This window comes from Arachis duranensis, chromosome 3 (genome assembly GCF_000817695.3).
Source record: "Arachis duranensis cultivar V14167 chromosome 3, aradu.V14167.gnm2.J7QH, whole genome shotgun sequence".
NCBI classification, from domain to species: domain Eukaryota; kingdom Viridiplantae; phylum Streptophyta; class Magnoliopsida; order Fabales; family Fabaceae; genus Arachis; species Arachis duranensis.
Window position 1 is genome coordinate 86,757,410 of NC_029774.3, and position 10,392 is coordinate 86,767,801.

Here is a 10,392-nt window from a genome sequence, read left to right on the forward strand (position 1 = left end):
ATTGCTTTTCTGTTTGCCTTAACTGTACTTCCATATTCCTGTTAGCCATTCTTGTTTCCTGTAGTATTTCCTTGAATTCAGCTAGCTGCTGAGTTAGAAAGTCTAATTGCTGATTGAATTTATTAGCCTGATCCACAGGACTGAGTTCAACAGTTACTGTTTTAGCTTCTTCTTTCATGGAGGATTCACTGTTTTGGTACATATGCTGATTTCTGGCAACTGTATCAATAAGCTCTTGAGCTTCTTCAATTGTTTTTCTCATATGTATAGATCTACCGGCTGAGTGATCTAGAGAAATCTGAGCTTTTTCTGTAAGCCCATAGTAGAAGATGTCTAATTGCACCCACTCTGAGAACATCTCAGAGGGGCATTTTCTTAGCATCTATCTGTATCTCTCACAGGCATCATAAAGGGATTCATTATCTCCTTGTTTGAATATCTTAAAGGGATTCATTATCTCCTTGTTTGAAGCCTTGGATGCTTAGCCTTAGCTGTGTCATCTGTTTTGGAGGAAAATAGTGATACAGGAATTTTTCTGACAGCTGTTTCCATGTCTTTATGCTGTTCTTATGTTGGTTATTTAACCACCTCTTAGCTTGATCTTTTACAGCAAATGAAAACAGTAATAATCTGTAGACATCCTGATCTACTTCCCTATCATGCACTGTGTCAGCAATTTATAAAAATTGTGCCAGAAACTCTGTAGGTTTTTCATGTGGAAGACCAGAATACTGGCAGCTTTGCTGCACCATGATAATGAGCTGAGGGTTCAACTCAAAGCTACTAACTCCAATGGAGTGTATACAGATACTACTCCCATATGAAGCAGTAGTGGGGTTAGCATATGACCCCAGAGTCCTCCTGGACCGTTCATTTCAACTTAGTTCCATTATGGAGTAAGGGAGATGATATGGATGTTGATATTGTCTATTTTATTATAAAAATAATTTTTGAAATAATAAAATAAAACAAAAACTGAAATAAAAAAATATATATATAATTTTTTTTTAAACGTAAAAGGATAAGAATTGAAAAATTTTGAAATTGAAATATGAATTTTTATATAAAAATTTCGAAAATATAGTTTAAAATTAGTTAGAAAAGATATATTTTTTTGAATTTTGAATTTTATGATGAAAGAGAAAAACACACAAAAGACACAAGACTTAAAATTTTTAGATCTAATTCTCCTTATTTTCAAAAATTTTGGAGGAAAAATACCAAGGAACACCAAACTTAAAAATTTTAAGATCAAAACACAAGAAAGACTCAAGAACACCTTGAAGATTCACAAGAACACCAAGAACAAAAGAAAGAACACCAAACTTAAAATTTTTAGAAAACCAAGACAAATTTTTGAAAATTAAAGAAAGATTAACAAGAAAACACCAAACTTAGAGTTTGGCACAAGATTCAATCAAAGAAAAATTATTTTTGTAAAAGATTTTAAAGAAGATACCCAATTATTAAGAACAACTACTAATGCTCCAGCCAATTGGGCAGTAACTTCAGTGTTGATTTTAAAGATGTATTATATTTATGGATAAAAATATAATTTTTTTTTGAAAGTTAATGTTTTGAAAAAGTACAAGAAAAACAAGAAAAGACACAGAACAAGAAAAACTTAAGATCAAACAAGAAAAATAAACAAGAACAACTTAAAGATCAATTAAGAACAAAGAACACAAAGTCGAAAATTAAAGGAAAATATAAAATATGCAACTGACACCAAACTTAGAACAAAACACTAAACTCACGAAAAAAAATTGAAAATTGATAGATAAAAATAATAATTTTGAAAAATTCTTTTTGAAAAGGGAATAAAGGACTCAAGATTTAATGACTCTGTAGCAACAAAAATAAATTATTCCTAATCTAAGAAATAAAATAAACCTTTAGTTTGTTCAAACTCCAACAATCCCTGGCAACGGCGCCAAAAACTTGGTGCACGAATTTGTAATCCGTACAACTAACCAGCAAGTGCACTGGGTCGTCCAAGTAATACCTTACGTGAGTAAGGGTCGAATCCCACAGAGATTGTTGGTTTGAAGCAAGCTTTGTTTATCTTATTATTCTTAGTCAGGATGCCAACAACAGTGTTGTTCAAGTTCAGTGAAGAAAGAGAAAAGGGCATAAAATAAATACTTGTTATGCAGTAATGGAGAATATGTTGGAGTTTTGGAGATGCTTTGTCTGATTTATTCCTGTAATGTAATATTCCATCCATGGAAAAGTGTAAAGTTACTTCTATGGCAAGCTGTATGTAGGGTGTCACCATTGTCAGTGGCTACCTCCCATCCTCTCAGTGAAAACGGTCCAGATGCTCTGTCACAGCACGGCTAATCAGCTGTCTCTGTCACAGCACGGCTAATCATCTGTCGGTCCTCAATCAGGTTAGAATAGAATCCAATGATTCTTTTGCGTCTGTCACTAACGCCTAGCCTTCAGGAGTTTGAAGCTCGTCACAGCCATTCAATCCTTGAATCCTACTTGGAATACCACAGACAAGGTTTAAACTTTCCGGATCCTCAAGAGTGGCCGCCATCAATCTAGCTTATACCACGAAGATTCTGATTCAAGAATCTAAGAGAAGCTCATTCAATCTGATGTAGAACGGAGATGGTTGTCAGACACACGTTCATGGATTGAGGAAGGTGATGAGTGTCACGGATCTTCACCTTCTTCATAATTAAGCGCGAATGAACATCTTAGATAGGAACACACACGTTTGAATGGAGAAATAGAAACAATTGCATTAATTCATCGAGACGCTGCAGAGCTCCTCACCCCCAACAATGGAGTTTAGAGACTCATGCCGTTAAAGTGTATAAAATTCAGATCTGAAAAAATGTTATGAGGTACAAGATAAGTCTCTAAAAGTTGTTTAAATAGTAAACTAGTAACCTAGGTTTACAGAATATGAGTAAACTAAGATAATTGGTGCAGAAATCCACTTCTGGGGCCCACTTGGTGTGTGCTGGGGCTGAGACTAAAGCTTCTCACGTGCTTGGGCTGTTTCTGGAGTTGAACGCCAGGTTGTGACGTGTTTTGGGCGCTGAACTCCAATTTGTAACCTGTTTCTGGCGCTGGACGCCAGACAGCAGCATGAAACTGGCGTTCAATGCCAGTTTACGTCATTTATCTTCGCGCAAAGTATGGACTATTATATATTGCTGGAAAGCCCTGGATGTCTACTTTCCAACCCAATTGAGAGCGCGTCCATTGAACTCTTGTATCTCCAAAAAATCCATTCCGAGTGCAGGGAGGTCAGGATCCAACAGCATCAGCAGTCCTTTTTCAGCCTAACTCAGATTTTTGCTCAGCTCCCTCAATTTTAGCCAGAAAATACCAGAAATCATAGAAAAACACACAAAATCATAGTAAAGTCCAGAAATATTATTTTTGCCTAAAAGATAATAATATTATACTAAAAACTAATTAAAACATGCTAAAATCTACATGAAATTACCCCCAAAAAGGGTATAAAATATCCGCTCATCAACCAGCAAGTGCACTGGGTCGTCCAAGTAATACCTTACATGAGTAAGGGTCGATCCCACGGAGATTGACAGGTTGAAGCAAGCTATGGTCATCTTGTAAATCTCAGTCAGGCGGATTCAAATGGTTATGAGGATTTGATAATTAAAAGATAAATAAAACAAAAAATAACATAGAGATACTTATGTAATTCATTGGTGGGAATTTCAGATAAGTGTGTGGAGATGCTTTGTTGCTTCTGAACCTCTGCTTTCCTATTGTCTTCATCCAATCATGCTTCCTCCCTTCCATGGCAAGCTGTATGATCCTCTCAGTGAAAATGGTCCGGCTACAATTTCTGTACGGCTAATCAACTGTCAGATTTCTCGTCTCGGATAAAAAATACCAGGCGCGGCTACTGCAGGGCTAATCATCTGTCGGTTCTCACTTGTGTTGGAATAGGATCCCTTGATCCTTTTGCACACTGTCACTGTGCCTAACAGTCGTGACTTTGAAGCTAGTCACAGTCATCCCTTCCCAGATCCTACTCGGAATACCATAGACAAGGTTTAGACTTTTCGGATCTCAGGAATGCTGTCTATTGGTTCTAGCCTATACCACAAAAGTTCTAATTACAAATTAGGATGCTCTGTTGTCAGGAGAGGCGATGCGTATCCGTGGATCAGAGACCCAAGCGAATATACTCCGGCTGTCATCCAATGACTACGTTGAACATCATGTAGACCGCTTTGTGGTTGTCAGGCACGCAGATCTTGGTTAAGGGAGTAACAAAGATAGTGGGTGATTGTCACGGGTCACCCCCTTCATTCTGACTTAACTGAATTAAGTACAAGAGTATATCTTGGAGAAGAAGTAGGCGAGAATTGAAAAAAAAATAGCACTTGCATTAATTCATGAGAAACAGCAAAACTCCTCACCTTAATCTATGAGGTGTAGAAACTCCACCGTTGGAAAATACATAAGAAAAGAAGGTCTAGGCATGGCCGAATGGCCAGCCTCCCCTAAACTTGCAAAATAATCTAAAGTGATCAAAAAGCTCCCAATACAATAGTAAAAAGTCCTATTTATACTAAACTAGTTACTAGGGTTTACAGAAAATAAGTAACTAAGTGTAGATAGTGCAGAAATCCACTTTTGGGGCCCACTTGGTGTGTGCTTGGGCTGAGCTTTGAAGCTTTCATGTGCATAGGCCATCCTTGGAGTTAAACGCCAGCTTGGGTGCTAGTTTGGGTGTTTCACTCCAGCTTTGGTGCCAGTTCCGACATTTTACGCCGGAAAAGGGTCTCTGGTAGGCGTTTGGACTCCAGTTTGGGCCATCAAATCTCAAGCAAAGTATGGATTATTAAACATTGCTGGAAAGCTCAAGATGTCTACTTTCCAACGCAATTGAGAGCGCGCCAATTGGGCTTCTATAGCTCCAGAAAATCCACTTCGATTGCAGGAGGGTCAGAATCTGACAACATCTGCAGTCCTTTCTCAACCTCTGAATCAGACTTTTGCTCAGGTCCTTCAATTTTAGCCATAAAATATCTGAAATTACAGAAAAACACACAAACTAATAGTAAAGTCTATAAATGTTATTTTTGCATAAAAACTAATAAAAATATACTAAAAATTAACTAGAACATACTAAAAACTACCTAAAAACAATGCAAAAAAGCGTATAAATTATCTGCTCATCACAGATTCACTGCTACATGAGTGTGCAGGGCACTATATCTCTGGTATGGCAGAAAAGGCTACATCCGGGAGGATGTGTCGGGTATGTATTTATTCCCCAATAAGTGATATCACGAGCCAATATGATAGACATTCATCATATGCATCTTCTATATGCTTGTTTGCTTTGATTACTTGAGTTTGTCTAATTGTATAATATGCCTACTTGCTTCTTGAATTACTTGTTATATATTATTACTATCTGTGTATTCCTTTCTTACATTAATTGTAATTGTCTGGCACTAAGGAGGTTAGGTAGGCGGTGGCGATGGGATCGCACGGAGGTTAGGTTGGCGAAGGCTGTAGGATACAGCGGTGTGATTAGTATTAGTTAGAATTCCCCTAAGTTTAGATAACCTTGTTTATGGTTTAAGTTATTTATTTATTTATTTTGTTTTAAGCTTGAATATCCGTATGTGATGTGAAATTCTAGGATTGCCTTCGGCATTCTGGAGCCTTACATCTTACATCATTGGGCACTGTTACCATACTGAGAACCTCCGGTTCTCATTCCATACTTTGTTGTTATTTTTCAGATACAGTTCGTAATTCACCTCGGCAAAATTGCGTTCATGCTGACAGAGCGGAGTATAGTTTCTCCTGATTTATTTATATTTTACTTTGTTATAGTTATTCACATCTTTTTGTATATTTAACTTTATGGCCTTAGAGGCTTACATGAGAGATAGGTTGTATAAGCTGTTTTAACTCCAAAACTCTGTATTTTTCTGTTTGTAACTAGTCGGCTTAAACTCCGCAAGCTGCGGCTAGTTTCCTATTATTATTATAATAATATATCTATATATGTTCTATTCTCTTACTTCTATACCTTGTATCGTATGCGTTAGCTTCGTGTGAACGTTTCGCGCTTTTGTAATTCTGTCTTTGAGCTTAATCCTTTATCGGGCTTCTAGGATATATTATTTCCTTCTATATATAAATATGTATAAGTCTTAGAATTGTCGTAACCTTTGATTAACCTTTGCTTTACGGCTAGAGGTAAGGCTTAGGGTAATTAGAGTGTAAACTAAAATGCTTTGTCTACAAAAATGTAGTGAGAGTACGGGCAACTGCAATATCAGGAACCACCACCTGAAGGAACAACCACTTTCCACCTCGCACTCTTGCAATGGTAACCTCCAGTATGCACCACCATTTCAGCATCCATTTCTGGTGTGTATAAAAAAAGAAAAGAAGAAACACAAAAAGAAAGAAAATTAACGGCTGAATGAAATATTAACATTAATTCCTCTCCAAAATTCACATAAACAAATACATAAACATCGTATGAGCAAGGGAATTATCACAAATTAATCACATACAGTTATGAGATTGTTGCACACATATATTGCTAGAAGGGAAAAAGGAAAATCAGTAAGGAACTCACAGTTCAGAATAAGAATATATGGAAAAAATGTTGTTGTCATCCTTGATACTTTGCATATCAAACACACACACATGACATAGATATACAACACTAGGAAGCGTCAAAGCTGCAAAAATTTAGGAAGAAAATCTTATAATTATATTATGCACACTATGCACTAAGTTTCCACTTAATAGTGACTGCCTATAGAACCATCGAAGCTGCGAAAAGGAAATTAAAGAGCTTAATTATTTTTCTTTTTTTTTTCACCCAGTCCAGTAAAATCATCACTGATGAACACAGATTTTCATCTCATTTTGCATATACACAAACATGATAACATTGAAACACTAAATCACATCGATTACAATCACACAACAAACAATTAAAACCAAAAGAAGAAAGAAATTAAAGCAAATAATAACTTTAAGCAATTAGAATTGATTCATGGAATTAAACAATGTCGACTATCTACTAAGCAAAAAATAAAACAATTCTTCTATGACCGCTACTATAATTATGAATGTAATGACATAAAAAAGTTGTGGAATTATTAGAACAATAGAACACCGCCACTCTCTTTATACTTTGTTACGAAATAAGATTGAACAATGAATTACTGATGGTCAAGTTATGTTAATGAATTAATTAATTTATGAAACATTTAATGTTAGAAATTAAATGTTAGACCAAAGATTGGTCTTGATGTCCAATAGTCTTGTCTATTATTTATGAATCGTCAAAGGAATGGAAAAATATCAAATTTAAATGACAAATGTCAATTTAAAGTGTTAATGCCAGAAATTAAAAGTTAGACCAAGGATCGGTTTTTCTGTCCAATAGTCTCATCTATTATTTATGAATTGTTAAAGAAATGAAAAAATATTAAATTTAAATGACAAATGTCAATTTAAAGAGTGTTAATGCCACCATAAAATGATTTCAGGAAGGCAAAGATCATTGTATGAGACATTTATCTATCAGCAAATTTATCTCCTCACCTTAATTAAAAGTGTTAATGATGACCATTGCAAATTACGATAATAATGAGTTATTATTAATGCCTTTTCACATAATTCTGCTTTTAATGCTTCAATGCTACTCATTGTGGTAGTCCCAATCATAAGAATGAATGGAATTTAAGAATGACTGCTAGACTAAAATATTATGACAGCAAACATAAAGAACTTGTTAAAAATTAAAATAAAATAAAAAATCATATATACGTGCTAAGAAAGAAAATTTAAAACCAAGAGAAAACCACATGCTTTATGCAGAAAGCACATAATAAATACTGACCATCTTCCTCTACTCAATGAGCAACACATAATGCAATAAAAAACAAACATTAAAGAGAAAGAGAACTAAGATGGATTGTTAAATGACCCATTGGCAATCATCCAATTCGAAATGAATAGCGTATCGATAAACGTAAAAAAGCCAAAAAGATATTCAATTAAAATAAAAAAGCACATATGCTAACCAAGGAAATACTTCATAATTCACATATTCATGTTTTGAAATGTTTGAAAAATTCTCTCTCCCTCTTACCTGCTAATTCTTGAAGGCACCTTCATTTATAACAAATGACCACCATGATGTTACTAAGAGATGAAAATTCCTGAAAAAATAAAAAAAAAAGAAAAAAGAAAAGAGAAGCAGATAAACAAATAATTTTAAAGAAAAGTTCAAATAAAAATTTTGCAAATTAATTAAAATAGTAAAGTAAACTACAAATTAATCTTTTAAGAAAAATAAAATCAGAAACCAAACTTCAAATATATAATTTTCTTCTGACTTTTCATTTTGTCAAAGAAAGTAAAGTAGCAAATTGACCTTTCATCTAGATATACTTAGTATCAAACAAAAGATATAAATTTTGATCCCATAAAAAAAGGCAACAACTTGCACTAACCCAATGGCAAAGAAGAATATGGTGGCAAATATTCAGTATCATACATTTTTGTTTAAAGGAAAACACATGTTCCACATGTATAATTCTATCATATTATAATTGAATAACTTCAATTGAAACTTACAATGCTTGTTGATGATATTTTTCATAGTCTCCCTCCATCTAAGCAAAATACCTGCATGATATTAAAAAAAATTAAAAAATATAAAAACCAATGGATTTGATACTTTTTCTCAGATGAAAGATGTGAACAAAACCTTTAAAAGTAACTTACCTTGTCCATCACTACAACAATATAGATTATTTTTTAGGGTTATATGTGTAAAAAAAGAATTAAAATTTGTCCAAAAAACAAATTTTGACACTATTTTAATTATGAAAATATGTTAATAAAAGTTTTGTCAAAAATAGTATTTTTAATGTATAAGTAATTGTGAAAAAGTTTAAATCTTATTTTGATAAATATTGACTATCAAAAATAATTTGTTAGAAAATTTGAGAATATATTTTCTATGATACTTATTATCCGTAAAAAATGTGCTATTTATTTTGACACTTATTGACCATAAAATATTCTCAACAAAAATTTTTAACAAAGAATGAGATAAGATCTTGAAACTGAAGAATAAATTGAGATTTTGAAGATAAAGAATGAGTAGTATGATCCCAAACTGAGAGTAGTGTGATGTCAAAATTGACAGAGCCCAAAGAAAAAGAGAAATAGTGGAGTAAATTGAAAACAAATGAGTGTCAAAATTGAGATAATTTTCTACGGTCAAATTATCCATCAAGAAATTATAGAGAAATTGACATTTGTGATATTTGTCAAAAATATATATTAATTTTGACATTTAATTATAGTGTTAAAAAATAAAATGTTAAAATAGCTCTCTTTTCTTGTAGTGCATATAGATAACTATACATTTAGGTAGCTCCATGATGAGCGGATATTTTATACGCTTTTTGGGGGTAATTTCATGTAGATTTTAGTATGTTTTAATTAGTTTTTAATAGAATTTTATTAGTTTTTAGGAAAAATCATATTTATGGACTTTACTATGAGTTTGTGTATTTTTCTGTGATTTCAGGTATTTTCTGACTGAAATTGAGGGAGCTAAGCAAAAATCTGAGTTAGGCTGAAAAAGGACTGCTGATGCTGTTGGATCCTGACCTCCCTATACTCGGAATGGATTTTTGGGAGCTACAGGAGTTCATTTGATGCGCTCTCAATTGGATTGGAAAGTAAACATCCAGGGCTTTCCAGAAATATATAATAGTCCATACTTTGCGCAAAGATAGATGACGTAAACTGGCGTTCAACGCCAGTTCCATGTTGCAGTCTGGCGTCCAGCGCCAGAAACAGGTTACAAGTTGGAGTTCAACGCCCAAAACACGTTACAACCTGGGGTTCAACTCCAAAAACAGCCCAAGCACGTGAGAGGCTTAAGTTTCAGCCCCAGCACACACCAAGTGAGCCCCAGAAGTGGATTTCTGCACCAATTATCTTAGTTTACTCATTTTTTGTAAACCTAGGTTACTAGTTTACTATTTAAACAAGTTTTAGAGACTTATTTTGTACCTCATGACATTTTCAGATCTGAACTACATACTCTTTGACGGCATGAGTCTCTAAACTCCATTGTTGGGGGTGAGGAGCTCTACAGCGTCTCGATGAATTAATGCAATTACTTATATTTTTCCATTCACATATGCGTGTTCCTATCTAAGATGTTCATTTGCGCTTAATTATGGAGAAGGTGATGATCCGTGACACTCATCACCTTCCTCAACCCATGAACGTGTGTCTGACAACCACCTCCATTCTACATCAGACTGAATGAATATCTCTTAGATTCCTTAATCAAAATCTTCGTGGTATAAGCCGGAGTGATGG